General features: G+C 45.9%; 1 protein-coding gene across 5 annotated transcripts in view; it reads right to left on the bottom strand.

Moving 5' to 3' along the window:
* The window catches only part of KALRN (kalirin RhoGEF kinase), an 837912-nt gene that overhangs the window by 542748 nt on the left and 274136 nt on the right, over positions 1–21028 (bottom strand). The gene's annotated exons all lie outside the window — the stretch shown is intronic.

Genomic DNA, 21028 nt, shown 5'->3' with positions numbered 1-21028 from the left:
CCTCAACCAAAGCCAGGGCATTTTCTGCCCTGGCTCCAACCTGGTGGAACTCTCTGCTGGGCAACATCTGAGCCTTGTGGGACTTACTGTAGCTCAGCAGGGCCTGTAAGGCAGACATTTTCCATCAGGTGTTTGGTTGAGAGCAGCAACAATTTCAATCTGTCCGACCCTCCAGTTTCTCTCCCCCACCACCACCACCATGGAGCAATAGTACAGTTGGAAATTTTGGTGTCATCTAACTAGGAATTTCTAATTAGTTAATTTCTTATATGAATTTTTTTTTTATTATTGTACACAGCCCTGAGCCATGTTTTTGCAGGGGAGGGCAGTCTAGACATTTAATTAAATAAATAAATAATAAATAAATACTTATCCTCCTGTAGACCTGATAAGGGCAAAACACTGAAAGTTCAGGTCAAAATAGCCCAACCCAACGATCACTGTTTAGCTTAACTGCTGTGGTAAGGATGTCAGCTTCACAAGCTACAGTTTTTCTTGCTCTACAGACACAGTTTTTTTCCAAATACAACTGTAAAAGGTAGAATTTCAGTCCATGATAAACATTCTGATTGAACAAATAGGCCTAAGGGAGCATGTCTGACATTTGTTTGGTATAATTTCAAAGTGTGACTAATGTGGAAGTGAAAACAACTGACAGAATTTGACTATTTACTCCAGAATGTTTACAGAAAGCAAGCTAAACTCTGCCTTAGTGAAAATGCAATACCTCTCAATGAGATTGTCCTCAGGCATTTAGCATACCAGGCGAATAATTTACATGGCATGCTCTCCTGACATGGATCCAGGAGCTTCTGGGTCCCAGCTGCCCATCCTCACTGATCCCACCTAATTCCTTCTCTCTAACTTCTACAGCCATGCCATCTTCAGAGTCTTTACAGAGACTCGAGTCTCAGTTTTCTTTAATTAGCCCCAACTCCCAGTCCCAAACAAAGTGCTTCTGCTCACACACTTATGCATTACACCTGACCTTTTCCTCACACCTTCAGGAACCGTTACTCAATTTTCACATAGCTCATCATCTGTGGTTCTGCCATACTATCCAATTCATTATCCTACAATCACAAGCACCTTGTTTTATTGCTCATTCCTATTTTGTTTTTCTATTCCTTTCTCTTAATGATGTGTTATTTTACAATCTTGTAGAAAAAGCCATTTAAAATATTGTCAGAATGTGCACACACTCTGAACAGAGTATGATCATATCTTTACGGAGCTGCTCATGTGCTACTGTGTGAAGGAAATCTACACCTTGGCTTTTTCTATGCTGCAGTGCTGGCCACTGATAAAAAAATTGACTCCAGAATTGTAAGCAATTCTGTTTGAAAGTTTGTATTAGGGTTTCTCCACATACTGATGAGAGGCTGATGAGAGGGAAGATGAGAGGAGCGTCAGCAATGAAGCTCCTACCAACTGTAATGCTTTACAACTATTATTTAAGCTATTACTTAAGCCTTCTGATATGGACTTTCTGCCGTTTTTTGTGGAGTGCCAGTGCAACGCTTTGCCAACTACTGGGGATAATTTCTAGCTAGCTGCGACCTCATCAAAATGATCCTGTAATGCTGTGGCGCTGGGCTGGTTGTACCATAGAGGATCATAGCAGCTGTGGTGCTGCGTGGCAACTCACCCGAGCAGCAGCTGAGGATCGCCAGTGCTGCTGGCTGCTGGGCATCGGTTGGTGCCGGAGGGGCCCTGGAAGCGGAGCTGGGGGTTTCTGGATGTCGCGGCAGCACGGCAGGGGGGGGGGGGGCGTTACCCTGACACTGAGATCTGCTGGACAGTCTGCCAGACTTTGGAACTTCAAATGAAAACGAAACATTTTGTTTCAAATTTAATCCATTTATTGAGAACTAGCAGTCTGGGATAGAAGCAGATTGAGTTTGATACATTCCAAGGCTGTGCCTGGTATTTTGTAGAGCACATGAAAGCAAAACAATAAAACCATTCTCACACCTCGAGAGACAGTTGCCTGTTCCATACTCCCTTATCTCTTTCCCAAGGAAGGAACCCCGCTGGTCACCTTGGGGCATGCCAGCTTCAAAGGCTCCAGGCCAAGTGAGGAATTCCCCCCTTGCGGTTAGCAACTGCCCCTTTCTGTTGGAACTGCAGATTTTTACTCCCAGAGTTAGTAATAGCATACAAAATGGGTAAAGGAATACATCCATCTAGGGCATGACTAAATATGAGTTACAATGTCTGGCACAGTCCAGCAGCGCCTGCAGATGCCATCAGAGGAGCCAGCCAACGACTACCCAGCCGGCTTTCAGAGGTTCCAATACTACACCCTGACATCAAAACTGGGGGACCCCAAGGAGACCGCTGGCCCTGCAGACTGGTTTACACTAACCGGAAACAGGCGGCAGTTGAAAGCGAAAGGCCCTCGGAAGGTCTGAAGAGCGTCAGCTGCCTGCACCGAAGAGGTCAGAAAAGGAGAACTGCTGCTAGGAAGGACTAACAGAGAGCTTATCCTGCACTACATCTGTACTTTAAATTGTTTTTACCACACTATTTCATGCATTTTACACTTAGCACTTTCATCTGCCTCTGCAAGGGCCATTATTACTGAGCTGTGACATCACTTATCACTGGTTAAATTAAATTTAGTTTAAATATTTGCTTGGTTAATTCAATCTAATTGGTATAGCTGTCTGCATTTAGGGGACTAAGGAAGGGGTTTAATTAATTAATCAATTGAATTGAGCTGATCTTATGGAATTGAAAGAGGGATTTAAATAACTAGTGAAATTGAATTATTTGTCTAAATTGTACCATTTAATTGCTACTTAATAGATTGTTCTAGTTAGCGGATTAATTGTGTTAATTTCATTTGAGTGGGTTTTATATTAATTAGCTAATAAGGGCTTAATTAGTAGTCGGGGTCAATTTATTTGTAGAATTTAGATTGTGTGATTAGTAGGCTTGTAATAGATTTAAAAAATTGTAGGTAATATTGTGGTGGGAACAGGCTAGGTGGACCAATCTCAGCCTGATAGAATTGTGGAAGGGAGGCCATGATTGGGTCAAGGATTTTGGCCATTTGGGGGCAGGGTAGATATGGCAGTGGGACTAGGTAGAGATTAGGAAGAGGTCAGAGATATTGGAAGGCTCAGACCTCTTCCCTCCTACGTCCCATCCCAAAGAATGTCAGTAGTGGGGCTGGGATAACTTACATGGCTCCAGTGTTCGTGTTGATTAATGTCAGGTCTATCAATAATAAGACCTATATGCTACAAGATTATTTCATGGAACAACAGATAGAACTGGCATGTGTGACAGAGACTTGGGTTCGGGAGGGCAAGTCTGCCACCCTGAACCAGCTTACCCCTCCTGAGTTCTCAGTCCTTCATCAATTGCGGACTACTGGGTGAGGGGGGGTGGGGTTGCACTGCTCATTCGTTAGTCTTTTTCTTTCAAGGCACTCCCTGCCCCAAACATCACAGGCATTAAATGTGCCAGTTTGGCATGGGAAGCTAAGGAGAGTTTGGCTATCTGGGTGGTGTACCGGGTGCCTAACGCACCCTCAGAGAGCTTGCTTGCCCTGCTGGATGTGGTATCAACCTGAGCACTGGACTTCCCCGGGCTCTTAATCCTGGGGGATTTCAATGTTCATGTTGACGATGCATCACCCTTGCAGGTCCAGGACCTGGTGTCATCCATGGAGGCACTAGAACTCAGCCTGATTGTTTCAGCTCCTACCCACCAGGCCAGCCATACACTCGATTTGGTCTTTGGGGCTGGGATAACACCAGATCTGATAGCTGTTGATACAGTTCCATGATCAGACCACTATGCCCTGAAAGTCTGACTGGACCTGCAGCCCTCTTCCTGTTTAGGCGGGGAGCAGATTTATGCTTGCCTGCAGAGCCAACTGAACCTGGAGCAGCTTCAGGAGGCTCTGTGGAATCCAATGCCCCCTGGTGGATCACTAGGTGAGTTAGTGGAGGACTGGTATTCCCAGCTCTCTGAGGACATCGATGGTATCGCACCCTGGCGCCCCCTTCGCTGCCGCACCAAAACAGCTCCATGGTATACCCTGGAGCTGCAGAGGATGAAGCAGCAGCTTAGATGGCTAGAGCGAGTGTGGCAGAGATCTTATGACAAGGAGTCTAGAACTTCTTATAGAACGTTTATGAAGGTCTATGAGAAGGCAGTGAAGTCCACTAAGCGAGATTTCTATGCGGCCTCCATTGCATCTGCGAAATCACGCCCAGCTCAACTGTTTAGAACAATTCGATCATTGACTATGGTGCTGACAGGTAACCAAAAGGTTAGGGAACTGGACATCAGCTGTGAGGCTTTTGCAACTTATTTCGCAGATAAGGTCTCGACTCTCCGCCATAATCTCCCAGTCACAATTGATACAATGCAGGAACTGGAAGCCTGTTGTCCGTCCTTAGGTCCCATGTGGAACAACCTCAGCTGTCTCTCTCAGGAAGATGTGGACAGGATCTTGGCTGCAGTGAAGTCCACCACTTGTCCTCTGGACCCACGTCCACCTTGGCTTGTTATAGCAGGTGGAGATGACATTCAAGGTCCCCTGACTGAGATCGTCAATTTATCCCTGTCATCAGAGGTATTCCTAGCCAAGCTTAAAGGGGCAGTGGTTCATCCGCTTTTGAAGAAGCCATCTTTGGCAGGACTGGATCTACATGTTTTTTGAGGGGGAGGGCAAAATTTAAAAAATGACACCCCCTTATGGGTCATTTTATCTTATGGTCCCATCGAATACAATGGACTCCCTACCCAATTTGGCGCCCCCCCCTCCATCGGCGCCTGGGGCAAGCAGCCCTTCTGCCCCCCCCCCCCGATCTGTCCCTGATCTTTGGACCCAATGGTCCTTGCCAATTATCACCCAGTCTCAAATCTACCATTTTTGGGCAAGATAATTGAGAAAGCGGTGGCAGAGCACCTCCAAAGCTTCCTAGAAGAGACATCCGTCCTTGGCCCCTTCCAGTCCAGCTTCCATCCTGGTCACGGGACGGAGACTGCTCTGGTCGCCCTGACAGATGACCTTAGAAGGCATCTGGATCAAGGCGGGTCAGCGCTGCTATTGCTTTTAGATCTTTCAGCAGCGTTTGACACGGTCAATTATGATCTAATGACCGACCGCCTTGCTGACATTGTTGTTCAGGGGATAGCCTTACAGTAGTTTTCCTCCTTCATCCATGGTTGGGGACAAAGGGTGGTGATTGGCAAGCAGACATACCTGCGTTATCCACTAGAATGTGGCATACTGCAGGGAGCTATTCTCTCGCCAATGACGTTTAACATCTATATGCGCCCCCTTGCCCAGATTGCCAGAGGTTTTGGGCTGGGTTGTCACCAGTATGCAGATGACACCCAGCTCTATCTGCTGATGGATGGCCATTCAGATTCTGCCCCAGCGCATCTGACCAGGGCGTTGGAAGCAGTGGCTGGTTGGTTACAACTGAGCCGGCTGAAGCTTAATCCAACTAAGACGGAGGTCTTAGTTGGATTCGTGGGGGGCTAAGATCAGGCATCTGACTCCCAACCCTGGATGGCGCACCGCTTGTGCCAGCTCAGAAGGTGAGGAGTTTGGGTGTGATTCTAGATGCCACCCTCTCTATGTCACAGTTGTTGCACGATCTGCCTTTCACCATCTTCGGCAGGTCAAACAACTAGCGCCCTATCTGGTTTCTCGGGACTTAGCTACAGTGATCCATGCAACGGACACTTCCAAGTTGGACTACTGTAACTTGCTCTACGCAGGCTTGCCCTTGAGATTGATCTGGAAACTCCAGCTGGTGCAGAATGCAGCAGCACGATTTCTGACTGAATTGCCTGTACGGGTAAGCAGTCGGCTGAAGCTGCGCAGTTTGCACTGGCTACCAACTGAGTACCAGATCCACTTCAAGGTTTTAGTATTGTTTAAAGCCTTGCGCGGCCTGGGACCAGCATACTTGTGGGACTGTCTCTCCCCATATGAGCCCTGAAGGTCATTACGATCAGCCAGTCAACATCTTCTGACCACCCCTGGCCCAAAGGACGTCCAGCTTGCCTCAACCAGGGCCAGAGTCTTTTTGGCTTTGGCCCCGACCTGGTGGAATCAGCTCCCTATGGAGATTCAGGCCCTCCTGGATTTGTTACCATTCCAGAGGGCCTGTAAAACGGAGCTGTTCAGCCAGGCTTACGGTTGAGGGAGGCGGGCGTCCTCATTTTATTATACCATCTAACTGGCCTCCCAACAATGATGGCCACCTTGACTGCTAAATGACAGTTGCCACCTTGATTGCTAAAAATCAGGCCGATATTGTTGACATCTCTAGGCAATCTAAGTTGCCTATGAAAATCATGCCTTATGTGCTCACACCATCCACGCCACCTTAAATTAATTCTGATTTATTGTTTTATTGTTTTAACTATTCTGATTTTTTTTACTGTTGGTTTTAATGGTTTTATCATGTTGGAATCCGCCCTGAACCCATTATGGGAAAGGGCGGACTATAAATCTACATACATACAGATGAAACTGCAGTTCTTTTTTTCTGTTATGTAAAAATGGCTTTCATGTTAAAATTGTGTGAAAAATAACATTAAATGGTATATAATGTAAAAATGATGCAAAATGGTGTAAAAGAAAGCAAAGAAACAATAAATTTGCCAAAGAATATAGAGGAAAGTTGGCTTTCCAATCCTACACAAAAAATGAAAAGGAGAAATTGTTTTAAAATATCTTGTTTCTAGACCTATCGGTGCCGGATTATGTGTGTATACAATTTGATATTTTAACATGAGTTGTTATATAGATAGATGAACATATGAACATATGAAGCTGCCTTACACTGAATCAGACCTTTGGTCCATCAAAGTCAGTATTGTCTACTCAGACTGGCAGCGGCTCTCCAGGGTCTCAAGCTGAGGTTTTTCACACCTATTTGCCTGGACCCTTTTTTAGAGATGCCCGGGATTGAACCTGGGACCTTCTGCTTCCCAAGCAGATGCTCTACCACTGAGCCACCGTCCCTCCCCTAACATATGAAGCTGCCTTCTACTGAATCAGACCCTCGGTCCATCAAAGTCAGTATTGTCTACTCAGACTGGCAGTGGCTCTCCAGGGTCTCCAGCTGAGGTTTTTCACACCTATTTGCCTAGACCCTTTTTGGAGATGCCGGGGATTGAACCTGGGACCTTCTGCTTATCAAGCGGGTGCTCTACCACTGAGCCACAGTCCCTAATTTTATCTTATAATTCAAAGATCTTAATTTGATAGTTATTTCAAACATCTTAATTCAAGGATTCTAAATTTGACCACTGAATCAAAAGCACAGTGCTTGGGTCCCATGACACGGTTCCCCTGGTGCTTCTCACCAGCCACTGCAGGGGCATCCCTCCACTGTGCGGTTGGCTTCCTCTACCTTCCAAGTACTTCTCATGTGCACCTGATCAACATTTCCCAAAAAGTCTTAGGGTTGCCGATTCCCAGTTTGGGGCAGGGGATCCTTCAGCTTGGAGGCCCTCCCCCTGCTTCAGGGTCATCAGAAAATGGGGGTTGGGAAGGGAAATGTCTGCTGGGCACTCCATTAGACACATTCCCATAGGGTATAATGGAGAATTGATCCATGGGTATCTGGTGGGGGCTGTTTGTGAGGTAGAGGTACCACATTTTCAGCATAGCATCTGGTGCCTCTCCTCAACCCCCCCCCCCAAGTTTCAAAAAGATTGGACCAGGGGGTCTAATTCTATTAACCCCAAAATTAGGTGTACTTATCCTCCATTATTTCCAAATGGAGGGGAGGCATTTAAAAGGTGTGTGATTGCTGCTGTGGGGGAAATCCTCTACTGTGGCTGGAGAGAAGTGCCGGAGGAACCATGTCATAGGATCCAAGCCAAAGTTTTAAGTTTCCACACTTATCTAATAGCATTATAAATCTTATCCATTCACTCACTCACTCATTCAAAATATTTATTAACCATCTTTCGCTCTTGAAGAACTCAAGGTAGTTTACAATATAAATAAACATTATAAAAAACACAATACAATCAACTATTTTAAAACCCATAAAAGTCACACAGAGCTGGATTAAACCCTGGGGAGGCCCTTAGGCAGTCAAAATCTTGGGGCCCCTCACAAATTATCTCCTAATATCTCCTGCAGGTGCCTTCTCTAAAGCCCCTTTGACTAAGCTGTGGGGGAGAAGCACAGAAAGTCACAGGGCTGGCCTTTCACTATCAGGCACCCTAGACAAAGCTAACTTCTGGTCCCCCCCCCCCCCGATAACCAATTTTCGAAAACAGATGAATTGTCACCATGACTTCCAGGCACTCTTATGGTGGAAGACGCAGCCTGTGCAACCAGCCTCCCCCCCCACCACCACCCATTAAAAATACCAAGGCAAGCAAAAGATGGGAAAAGCCAGGGGGTTCTGTTGCTAAGGTTTAAAAACACCTGTGCAATTGTGCTTAAAGTGAAATCATGATTTGACAATTGCTGTACAATTGGGAAGCATTTTCATGATTTCATTGCCTGGCATCTGAAAAGAAAGTGAATCATTCCACTTGCTAAATACTAAATTTAAACCAATTATTTTTCATTGCACTGGAATTAATCCCATTATCTATTGTATTCTACCTTGATGAGCCCTGCTCAGATCCTCATTCTGCCCGGGGCCAGCTCACCCACTAGGCAAACTAGGCAATTGCCTAGGGCGTCAGGAGGTGGGAGCACTGAATTGGGCTCTTCCCCCCCCCCCCGTTGCCCATGGCAAATACCTAATTTGCCTGCCTCCCCCCACCGCCCGCCCTCTCCCTTCCCTTGCGCTTCTCCCCTCCCTGCCCCCCCGGTGAGATAAGAGTGTCAAGAGACTGCCTTCCCCCCTGCCGCCTGCCCTTCGCAGCGCTGTGAGGCAGCGCCACGCTCTGTCGCCCCCCCCCCCCCATCAGAGTGCCCCACACCTGGGCTTACCGCCTTCGATGCAGCTGGTGGTGCGGCATCTACTCCTTTGAAGAGTCCACAGAAGGAGGTTCCCCCCCCTCCTTCCAGGAACCGAAAGTGAGGGGGATCAAAATGCACTAAATCAAAATGTACTTAAACAAACATTTATTAATTTGCCACCTTGGCTCAGATTTCCTTGCCCCAATAAAGTCTCTATTATGCTTAGATCTTGATCAGTGAACACGATCAAATTACCAATGAGCACCAGATACAGTAAATGCTGCTCATTTCTGATTAATCCAAGTCAGTCTGAATCATTTAAATCAAAACACCTTCCCTGTGGACAACAGAGCATAGAGTTGCCAGGTCCAACTCAAAAATATCTGGGGACTTTGGGGGTGGAGCCAGGAGACTTTCCTATTCCCTAAAATAAATAAAAATACAGCAGGGAAGTTCCCCTGAATAGAATCTTCATTTCCTCATCCCCCAGCAGCTGGCTGCACTTCCTCCCTCCCTCCCTCTCCCACACACATAGAGAGAGAGAGAGAGAGAGAGAGAGCAGCCAAAATAAAGAGTTTGCAAGCCCACAAAGCTGTGATCTCACTGGGGCAACTGACTCACAGGGACTGGTGAATGTAAGCCTCTTTTGCATTTCCACAACTTTTCCAGACTAACAGGAAAATAGAGAGCAGCCTAGCGGGGTGGAATTTTACTCCAAACAAACACTTTTCTTCCTTTCTCATACATGCTTCACAGAGATTTAAAGGCACACACACCTTTCAGAGACAATCTCCCTGGGCTTTTACGAGGCAAGAGAGAGTCTTTCCTTCTCCCCACCCCAAAGACAGACCATCAGAGTCAAGGTGCAAGTGAGTCTTTTTCAACCCCCTGGGCTTTTGCAAGGGAACAGACTGATCTCCTTTGCAAAGCAAAGCAAACACACACTCTGATCTCATTGGGCTTCTCCCCATGACCCTGGAGAAGCAAACCAGCCTGGGGCCCCTAAAGTCATGGGAGCCCATAGGGCAGTGCCTACTCTGCCTAATTGTTAATCCAGCCCTACCTCTCGTTGCTCTGGTAGAGGGATTTGGGGGGCTTTTGGGGGGTGGGCAGGGATGTCATGCAACAACATCACTCGGAAATGATGTCACTGCATGGATGATGACAGGGGTTACAATCAGGTTTCTGAGCAAAACTTCATGGTTAATTTGCTCTCAAACCATAGAGTTTTGCCCAAAAACCAGAGTGCCCCCTAGACAAAACCCCCAATGTGATGGCATCGCTTTTGGGTGACATTGGGGGTGGGGGTTTTGCCACCAGCCAGCTGATCCGTGGTGAGGACAAGTTCCCCGAATCAGGGGATCTCTGACTCAGACCTGGGGACTGACAACCTTACTGCGATAGTCCAATCTAGATTTACCTAAGGCATGGATCACTGTGTCTACATCTGAATGAATCAGGAATGGGCCTAGCTGATGTACCAGCCGGAGTTGGGCAAACACACTCTGAGCCGCAGCAGCCACTGATCGCTGTGCCAGGCAGCACGTCCAAGCTGTAAACCTGGATTTTCAAAGTGAGTTTTATCTCATTCAAGATAGGGGAGATATGAAGACCCTGGTCTGCCTTTCTACTGACTCGGAGAACCTCTGCTTTGTCAGGATTGAGTTTGAGCTTTTTCACCCTCATACAGCCCATTACTGACTCCAACCACTGGCCCAGAACATCAATAGCATCCTCAGAATTAGGTGGGAAAGAAACAAAGAGCTGGGTATTAATTTCATATTTGTGAAATCCTCCTGATGACCTCTCCCAGTGGCTTCATAGGGATACTAAATAGCATGGAGGATAAGACTGGTCCTTGCAGTAAACCACACATCGACAGTCATGGGGCAGAGCAGGATTTTCCCAACACTGTCTTCTGAGATGAACCTCCCCCTTAGAAGACTTGGGCCACCACAATACACTGTCCCTCCATCTCAGTGCTGAGAGGTGGCTCAGTAGAATATTATGGCCAATAGTCTCAAAGGCCACCAAGAGATCCAGCAAAAACAGCAGGGCCACATTCCTCCTATCTAGTTCTCAGTACAGGCCATTAGCTAAGATGACCAAAGTAATCTGTGTTCCAAATCATAGCCTCAAGCCAGATTGAAATGAGTCCAGAAGACCAGTCTCTTCCAAGAACACCTGGAACTAAGAGGCAACAACCCACTCTAGCACCTTGCCCGTGAATGGAAGCCAGGTGTCCGGCTGAAAATTTTCTACCATAGTAGGGGCTCAGGCACCTTGCCCAATAATGAAAGACTGGAGACTGGCAACAAAAAACCAACACCCTTCTAACATAGTATGGCTCAGATCTAATTTGGGGAGGGACAGTGGCTCAGTGGTAGAGCATCTGCTCGGGAAGCAGAAGGTCCCAGGTTCAATCCCTGGCATCTCCCGAAAAGGGTCCAGGCAAATAGGTGTGAAAAACCTCAGCTTGAGACCCTGGAGAGCCGCTGCCAGTCTGAGAAGACAATACTGACTTTGATGGACCGAGGGTCTGATTCAGTATAAGGCAGCTTCATATGTTCATATGTACTGCCTCCTTGAACATGGGCAAAACAACCGCTGCTCTTGAGGAAGCATTTATCATTTCCCTTACCCACTCAGCCAGTCCCCTTCTGGCAACTTTTATCAGCCAGGAAGAGGAAGAGGAGAAAGAAGAAGAGGAAGAGGAGGAAAAGAAGACTGGATTTATACTCCACCCTTCACTTGGAGTCTCAGAGTGGCTTACAATCTCCTTTTCTTTCCCCTCCCCACAACAGACACCTTGTGAGGTAGTTGGTGCTGAGAGAGCTCTACTAGAACTTCTCTTGAGAGAACAGCTCTGAGAGAACTGTTCCAAGGGTCACCCAGTTGGATGCATGTGGAGGAATAGAGAATTAAACCCAGTTATTCAGATTAGAGTCTGCTGCTCTTAACCACTGCACCAAATTAGCTCCCAGGGCAAGGTTCAAGAACACAGATGGTAGGTCTCATCTGTCCAAGAATCTTATCCACATCCTCAAGATCCATTACACAGGGTGAAAAGTATCCATACTGCTACTTCTTAGTATCAGTAGCAGCAATAACAGCAGCTGTGGAGAGAGTAGTTCTGGTTTCTCTAGATCAGGGGTCCTCAAACTTTTTAAATAGGGGGCCAGTTCACTGTCCCTCCGACTGTTGGAGGGCCGGACTGCCGTTACTGTACAAGGCCACGGGCCGTCAGTTCTCCGTCTTCTGCATCTCTCTCCCTTCCCCACACCACACATCCCGGCCTGGGAACTCACCTCACCTCGGTATCACCTCACACTCTGTCTCCGCCGCCTCAGCCCAGTGCCGGAAGTGTGCGTTGCTAACGCGAGTTTAGGTCAAACGTCACTTCCAGTCTGATTTTGCCATAACCCGGCAGGCCGCATAAACGTCCTCAGCGGGCCGCATCTGGCCCGCAGGCCGTAGTTTGAGGACCCCTGCTCTAGATAGATGCTTCTATGGTCAGATACATTCTGTCAATAAAATTATAAATAATATCTTATCTCTCATCATTTTGCAGTTAACTCATAAAAGTTCAGAGATGTGGCTTTAAAATCTAATCACACGCACATTTTCCATGCTGGAGTCTCCAGACTGTTTTACGCATGTACTCATTTTATATATGGTATGTTTACTGCTCAACACACATGGTTGCTGAACAGTGCCACATATATTTTGTTTTATTCAGATCCAAAGTGAGCAGATGTACAGCAAGCAGCCCTTGCCTTTTGTAAAACATAGTCCATATTTATTTATAAACCAAGACAATGGCACTGAGTGGATTTTGTTGCTTCTCTCACTATCAAAGCTTCAGGGTTTTAAAATGAGATTTCTAGTCCATCTGCTTGCAAAGATAACTGTGGCCATGTAAGATAACGTGCCATTGTCTACGGCATGTCTGCAGCCTGCCAAGCAAAAATAGTGACAATTAAAAGAAGTTATGTGCAAAGTCTTCATTTGAGTGAATGTCCTCATTTTGAAAAAAAAAATTAACCGATTGATTTATTTCTTCCCAAAGCCGTAAAATTGTTTAAGTGGATGAGAGGGATAGAACGCACATCCAGACCTTTGCACGGATCAGGAGTACATGTGACAACCACCATGGAATTGCATTCTATATTGCATAGATCAGTTTTACCAGATATTCATTTCACACTCCCATCTTTTGGCACTTTTTTCTTTTTGCAATGTGTCTACAGAGCAGCCTCATCCGCAGACACTAAAGAACAGAACTAAGGGGGAAAGGGGAGTCTGGAACTGCAAAGAGTAACACAAAGGGCGTTTTCGCACTGACCTTAATCGGCAGCGACGCCCCTCTTCACCGCGCAGGATCTGCACGGATTTCGCACCAATTGCCGCGGAGCACCCGGAAGAGCCGCAAAGTCCCGTGGCTTTTGCGGCGCAAATGGAAACTGGTTTTTGGCTGCCGATTAACGTCAGTGCGAAAACGCCCAAAGACAATTTGGAGACTCAACTGATCTCCTGTGTCTTAGCCCTATGCAATCCTATGCATGGCTATGCAGATGTCAGTCCCACAGAATTCAGTAGGGCTTAACAAATCCTCCACAGGTGAAGATACATGTGGAACATCCATATTTCCTTACCAAATGTAGCCATTATAGATTCCTGAAAATTCTTCTCTGAAGTACATTGATCTAAATTATGTTTATTTCCTTTTAAAATAAAATATGTATTAGAAAAATATGATAATTATACTATGACAAGTGGGAATCCACGATACTCTTCTTCTTAGCTGCGGCTCCCCATACTGCGAGTGCTCCAAGGGAAACTTCTGCAGCTCCCACCCACCCCCGTTGCCTCCACTGCTGGTGAGCCTAGCACAGCTTTGAGCTCTCCCCACCAGCTCCACCTCAGTGAGTCCAGTGCAGCTCCCTATCACTGCTGCCAGACCTACTGCATCTCCTTCTCCCCCTGCATCCGTTCAAAATCCGTTAACAAAAATCCGTTTTAAAAAATTCGTGTTCAAAACATATTTCAGCATCTTCAGTGTGTGAAATCACAGGTGGTAAACTACACGATCCCTTAATGTGCATGTGCTTGTATTAGTATGCATGAGCACTACATAAATACGAGGCCATAGGCAGGAAGTAAAGCCCTGAAGAATAACAACTCTGGCCAGATAATAAGGCAGCTGGTGCACAGATGGAGCCACTGTTATACAGTGAACAGAAGTTTGGGTTTAGAAACAAGAAACACAAAGCTCTCCCAGTCGTCCTCATTTTCACTCCAGCCCTGCCCTTCCCCTGGACTCAACATAGCCTATCAGCCACATACAGTATTAGGTATTAACACTGAGGGTGTTAGGTTAGGTTAGAGGGTCAGGTGAAATCAGGGACTGAAATTGCTGATGTAAAACTAGTAAAAGCACACTTTTGTTCTTATAAATCAGACTAATGAGAGGTTCTTCAATTATTTACATTTATTTGTATAATTGCTGACTCTTTCGGTGCCCAGAAGGCTGGTACCCTTTTACCAGTACCCAAACTTCTCTTGGAACACCGGAACTCCTCTTGAATTGTTAGCTGACTCTTAAGGTCTCTACAGTTTCTATCTAGGCTTGCCAATCCCCAGGTCCCAGCGGGGGTTCTTCCGCTTTCCCAGGCTCCTTCCCGCCCCCAGTCAGCTGGCCGGCGGGGAGAAGCTAGGCCCCCAGAGGACCATGTGCCTCTCCACCTCCAGAGGCATCAGTCTCCGATTGAAAGGTTTCCTCTTGGGATGGTGTGTTTGTGCTACTTGGAAGAAGTTGGCTGCAACTCGTGAGTAGAGAGGCCAATCCCTCGCTTCAGAGTCGCCAGAAACAGGGGGGGGGGAGGGAAACGTCTGCTGAGCACTTCATTATTCCCTATGTGGAGATCGATTCTCATAGGGTATAATGGGGAATTGATCTGGAGGTTTTGGGGGCTCTGGGGGTGCTGTCCCTTTAAATGTGATGGCCAGAACTCCCTTGGAGTTCAATTATGCTTATCACAACCTTGTTCCTGGCTCCACCCTCAATGTCTCCTGTCTCCACTCCCGAAGTCTCCTGTCTACACCCCCAAAGTCCCCAGATATTTCTTGAATTGGACTTGGCAACCCTATTTCTATCACACCAGACTAGGGTTCTCTGCACTCCTCAAAGACAACTCTCCCTGGCTGAACAACAGTTCACAACTGTTTAGTAAAAGAAGTCATTTTCTTGGTTGCTGTGCAACTAATGCTTTATTTAAAAGATTAATCAATCACCCAAACAATCTGAAAAGACTGAATACTTGAAAAGCCAATGTTTGCAGATAAGTATCTCTGTTTAATAATTTGATCTTAACACACAGGAAGTGTGTTGTGATGATGAAAGGACACTAGAAAAGGAAGCAACATTACAATGAACTTCACACCATGCCCTACTAAGGTTGCCAAGTCCAACTCAGAAAATACCTGGGGACTCTGGGGGTGGAGCCAGAAGACTTTCCCATTCCCCAAAATAAATAAAAATACAACAGTACAATTCCCCTGAATAGTCTTCATTTCCTTGTCCCCCCCCCCCCCCCCACAGCAGTTCCAGTAAATGAAAGTGAACCCACACTAACAAAGCAGCCAAAATAAACAAGAGTTTGCAAGCACACACTTTTGTGATCTCACTGGGCCTTTATGCACAGGAGCTGCTGTATTTCCAACCAACTTCTTCAGACTAACACAAGAAAACGAAAAGAGAGCGGGGTGGAGTTTTCTCCATCCCATAAACAGGTTACTATACAAAGACGTCTGAAACAAATCCAAAACAAGCACAGAGACCATGCTCTCTCTCTCTCTCTCTCTCTCTCTCTCTCACACACACACACACACTCTCACACACACACACTTACTGGCTTTGGTTCCTATACAAAGATGTCTGAAACCAAAGCAATCAGAGGGACTCAGCTCTCGCTTTCTCTCTCTCTCACACACACGCATGGGGCTCTGCTCCTGGCCTCGCAGTTCAATTTAGTTCAGTTCAGACCTTTATTGGCATAAAAGCAATAATGATTCACAATCAAAAGTAGGTACAAAGGCCTGAAGTATAGTAAGAACAATACATAAAACAATCAATTAAAATATCAGCCAATAATACTTACCAAGAGTAGACACCCAGCAATTAAAATACTGTAGTATGCCTAGATTTAATTTTATAGGCTTCTACTAAGAAATTCGCAACACATATAGTAATGTGGGAATTAACATCTTCTAAAAAGTAGGCTAGAGTTTTCCTTTTAGTAAACACATTGTGTTGGAGGTATTCAGCTAAAAATTCTCTACGTTGTGGCCTCTCCTAATGCAGTTTTCACTTCCTGCTCAAATTTAAACACACATTTTAAAATGTGACGTGTTTGCAGACTTCTAAACCTGCAGGAAATCTAAAGGCAAATGGTGGCTGTGAGGGGTGGGACTTCCCCTTGCCAGCCAGCTGGCTGGGGGCGGGCTGGAGCCTGGGAAATCGGGGGATTGGAAAGCCTAGGTCATACAGAGGTAAAAAAGAAAATGAAAATTACCACAGCACTACAGGATTGCTCTTTATATAAATTACACATCTCTGTATTTTATACAGCATCTGCTACTAGTGGAGAACCTTTAAAAAGGTAGCGTAAAAGGAAAAGGCAACATGCTTTAGAAATAAAGAAATCAACCCTTCTTTTCCATTCAGAACAGACACAAATGTCATCTCCCTCCATCCCAGCAACACTGACCTCCCCCTATGGGATTGCCAACCTCCAGGCGGGGCCTAGAGTTCTTTTAGAATTACATTTTATCTCCAGACTTACAGAGATGGAAGAAATGGCAACTTGGAGGGTAAGCTGGGTAATATCAGATCTCTATTAAGCTCCCTCCTCTCCCAAAACTCCATTCTCCATAGGGCCCACAGACACACACACACCAAATCCCCAAGAATTTCCCAAGCTGGAGTTGGCAACTGTGCTTCCCTGCCTTATAGGTAAGAAAGGAACTGAGCCTGGGAGGCTCAGTCTGCAAGGTGAGGTCTAATTCAAGCACACACCATGTTGTATGACAGAAAACAAATAGTAATACAAAAGAAGGATAAAATACAAAATGTATTGAAGCCTGGAAGCTTGCCCATTACTAGCCTCAATGAATCATAAGGGTCTTACTATGTAGGTTTACTTCCTAAGAACTGTTTTTTAAGCCTCTCATGAGGAGAGGAATATGGTAATACTTTAATAAATTCTGTAACACTTATCTGTTAAGTAATTTCATTTGAGGAAACTCATGAATCATATAGTAAATACTGGATCCGGCAACCCTAAGGTATCCAACCAAGCAAATAGCCTTCCTTTTACTAAAGAGATGAACATATGAAGCTGCCTTCTACTGAATCAGACCCTCGGTCCATCAAAGTCAGTATTGTCTACTCAGACTGGCAGCGGCTCTCCAGGGTCTCAAGCTGAGGTTTTTCACACCTATTTGCCTGGACCCTTTTTTGGAGATGCCAGCGATTGAACCTGGGACCTTCTGCTTACCAAGCAGATGCTCTACCACTGAGCCACCGTCCCTCCCCAAAACATATGAAGCTGCCTTCTACTGAACCAGACCCTCCTGGGTCCCTCAAAGTCAGTATTGTCTACTCAGACTGGCAGCGGCTCTCCAGGGTCTCAAGTGAGGTTTTTCACGCCTACTTGCCTGGACCCTTTTTTGGAGATGCCAGGGATTGAACCTGGGACCTTCTGTTTACCAAGCAGATGCTCTACCACTGAGCCACCGTCCCTCCCCGAGATATTCATGATGGCTGCAAGTTTTAAAATCTTCGTAAAAATAAACATTGGAGACTACACTATTTAAAACATCCTAACCAAGCAAAACCCCAAATCATATTTGGTTCTCCCATACAAGCAAGGAAAAAATATAAATAATAAATTTAATAGATTTATCAAACGATTCATGGGATTAGAATTTCTAAATACAAAAGCTGAATCAATTAATCAGTAAACGGGATGGCCAAAGTTATGTCTTAAATTATAATCTGAAGCTTCGTTAGAACAGAAGAAAACCTAATTAACTGATAAAATTGAGATGAATAATTCCTTCCCCCCTCTGTCTCAAAACTTCAAGCAAATAATGCAGGCAGTAACTCGAATGCCAATTACACAACTTATTTAATTAAAACCCCTTACTGCTATCACAAAAAAAAATTAAAATAACCAACGATACTATTATTCAATGTCTGTAAAAATATAGCTATTTTGTAATCCATATGTATAATCTATATGAACATCTGCTATGGAGGAAGGTGGAAGATCCTTCAGAATGGTTAGCACTGCAGCATCTGAATAACATCTGGGTTGATTTATCTTCTCCTTTGCTTTACAGGTACTTAGCCTGAATGAGGCCGGAGGCACAAACTGAATGGCAAGAACCAAAGAGTTCTATCAGTCAGAGTTATTCAACCCAGTGAATCAGGAACAGACAAGGATGTGTTTGCTTTCTTCATATATTTTGCCTTTTGGAAATTACTGTGAGTTGTGTTTCGGAACAGTGTTGGACTCTGAGCAGCCCTCAGCAATGAGGCTGCCTCTGCAACCAGCACCAGCCCTAGGGTACGTGACATCCTAGGCAGACTTACTGCCCATGTGTCCCCCTTTCCAGCGGCACCCCTGGACTGCGCTCCGCTCCCCCCCCCGGCACACTCTGAGGGGAGATGCCACCAGTCTCGTGCTTACCCACTTCAGTGGGCATCAGTAGAACCTCTTCCTGCTCTCTATTAAGAGAACAGTCCTCTGAGTGCGCCAAGGAGTGCACGGCGGAGGGGGGGGGAAGCCGATGCCCTCCCAGCATGCTCAGAGGAGCAATGCTAGTCTTGTCCTTACTTGCTTTGGTGGGCATCACAATAGACTGTTCTCTTAACAGAGAGCAGGAAGAGACTTTGCTCCCCCCTCACTTCCAGAACAGGGGGGGGAGCAAAGCCTTGTTCTGCTCTCTATTAAGAGTGTTGTGTCCTAGGTTCAAATGGAGAACTGTTACTTTTGGAGGGAACTGTTACTTTTGGAGGGAAGCTGAACAAGCCAAGCTTGTACTCCACACCAGGGTTCCAGAGAAGGCCTAAGCGTGCCCAATCAGGGGAAGGATTGAAACATAAGTAGCCAATCAACATCTAGGCTCATACTGTACCCTGATAGGCCCTTAAGCCTCTGTAAATAGCCAATCCATGTACATAGTTAAGGTCCAATCAGAAGGGGGCAAGAATTGTATAAAGGAGCGGGAGGTTTGAATAGAGCTCAGTCTGTGTTGTGTTCCTGAAGTAAAGCTTGCTGAAATCACTCTCCGACTCTGGTCTCTTACTGCGTCGACTCCAGTACTTTACACTAGAGCACTCCACTGATGCCTGCCGAAGTGGGTAAGCATGAGGCTGCTGGTGTCGCTCCTCTGAGTGCACCGGGAGGGGGGGTGGCCTGTCCGCCCACCACCACCACTGCCGCCGCCACTGCCACCACCGGTGGTGGCAATTAGGGATTTGTCTTGGGTGCTGGGAGAAGGGGGAGAGCCCAATTCGGCGCAACTGGCACCAGCTGGGGCCCACCCTCACGGCAGTCTGAACAAGGTACCAGCACCAGCAAACACAAAGAGGGTGGGGCAGGGCCATGGTCTTTATCCAGTCCATACCGTGGCTGCTCTTGGCTGCTAGCACTCGCCATCTGGCAAATACTGTTTGTGCCCTCCTTCTTCTCTTAGAGAACAGCACCAATACAAGAAGAATGTGCTGCAAAGAGGGTGGGGGTGGGAAGTGGCACTTTCAGAAGTACTGCAGACATTTCAAACAAAATGCTACAATAATTCAGAAGAGCAAAGAAGATCTGAAAATGGAAGAAAAGGAGGGGGGGGGGGTATTAAAAAGAAAAAAACCAACTCAGCCACATTTTGCAAACAGAACACAAGCAGCTTTGTATGAAAGTGTTTTTAAAAAATCAGCAGCTGGGAGCCAAAGGATTGTGTGTGAAATGACACTTAAAAACATGTTAACAGCCTGCTGCTAAAATGGATTATAAAGGCTGTTTGAAAGGGGCCAGAGGAATTCTTCCAATCACCACCACACATACTCTAAGTTTCCCATGGACCTAACAGTTTTCCAGAGTCTTCTTTTTCATAGCCAAGTATACCTCACATTCCTAGTACCAAGGCTCCCAAGGAGGTGCATGCAAACTGTTTAACAACAACCTCACAACCAACTATAATGTAAATGTGTGTTTTATATAAGCAAGTAAATCCACAAGACACTCTCTTACCACTGGGGCACAAGCAAGAATAAGAAGCCTTGCAGAAGCTTATCCAGAACACAAAAATTACACACACACACCTACTAATGTGTACACTATAAGTAATGTATTTTGGAAGTGACAAAACAAGGTTTCCTCTCATCATTTCCAAGCCATAGCCACTAACGGAAATCTGCTGACCAATTTTCATCGCTCTACTAAAAGTAAGAGGCCATGTATTCAGGGATATAAACTGATATTATAATAGGAAGTGACAGAGGCATGAAGTATATGGCTGAGTGGCTGAACTTCAAGTTTGCTACACCACAAACATTGATTTGTGTTCCTGCTGTAATGAATTCTTCCTCTTTCAGAGGACTGTTAATTCACCTTGCTTTCAAGATCTGTACCAGTTCCTCACTAGCAGTTGCTCCATCCCCAGGCTTCTGCTTTCCTTGGCTCAGGGGATCAATGCCCCACCAGTTGCTGCATGGGTGCATTTTGAACCACGCCCCCCTCCAATTTCTCTTGCAATTTCTGGATCTCTGAAAAACAAGAGCAGGAAGCCACGAGGGAAATTGGAGGGAGCTGCGTTATCAAAATGCACCCGCACAGAAACTGGTGGGGAATTGATCATTTGAGTCGGGGAAAGCAGAGCCTTGGGGGCAGGGCAACTGTTAGTGAGGAATCAGTCCTAGAAAGATGTAGAGTCAAATGAAAATTCACTCTGCCAGTATAGATTTCTATATTCATGTTACAGATGCAGCAAGTACAAAAATCACTTTGAATGCTGTTTGCGAAACCGCCTGCAAGTGAAACTGCTCCCCCC

This window comes from Heteronotia binoei, chromosome 21 (assembly GCF_032191835.1).
Source record: "Heteronotia binoei isolate CCM8104 ecotype False Entrance Well chromosome 21, APGP_CSIRO_Hbin_v1, whole genome shotgun sequence".
Lineage (NCBI taxonomy): Eukaryota > Metazoa > Chordata > Lepidosauria > Squamata > Gekkonidae > Heteronotia > Heteronotia binoei.
This window is presented reverse-complemented; position numbering and strand designations above follow the sequence as displayed.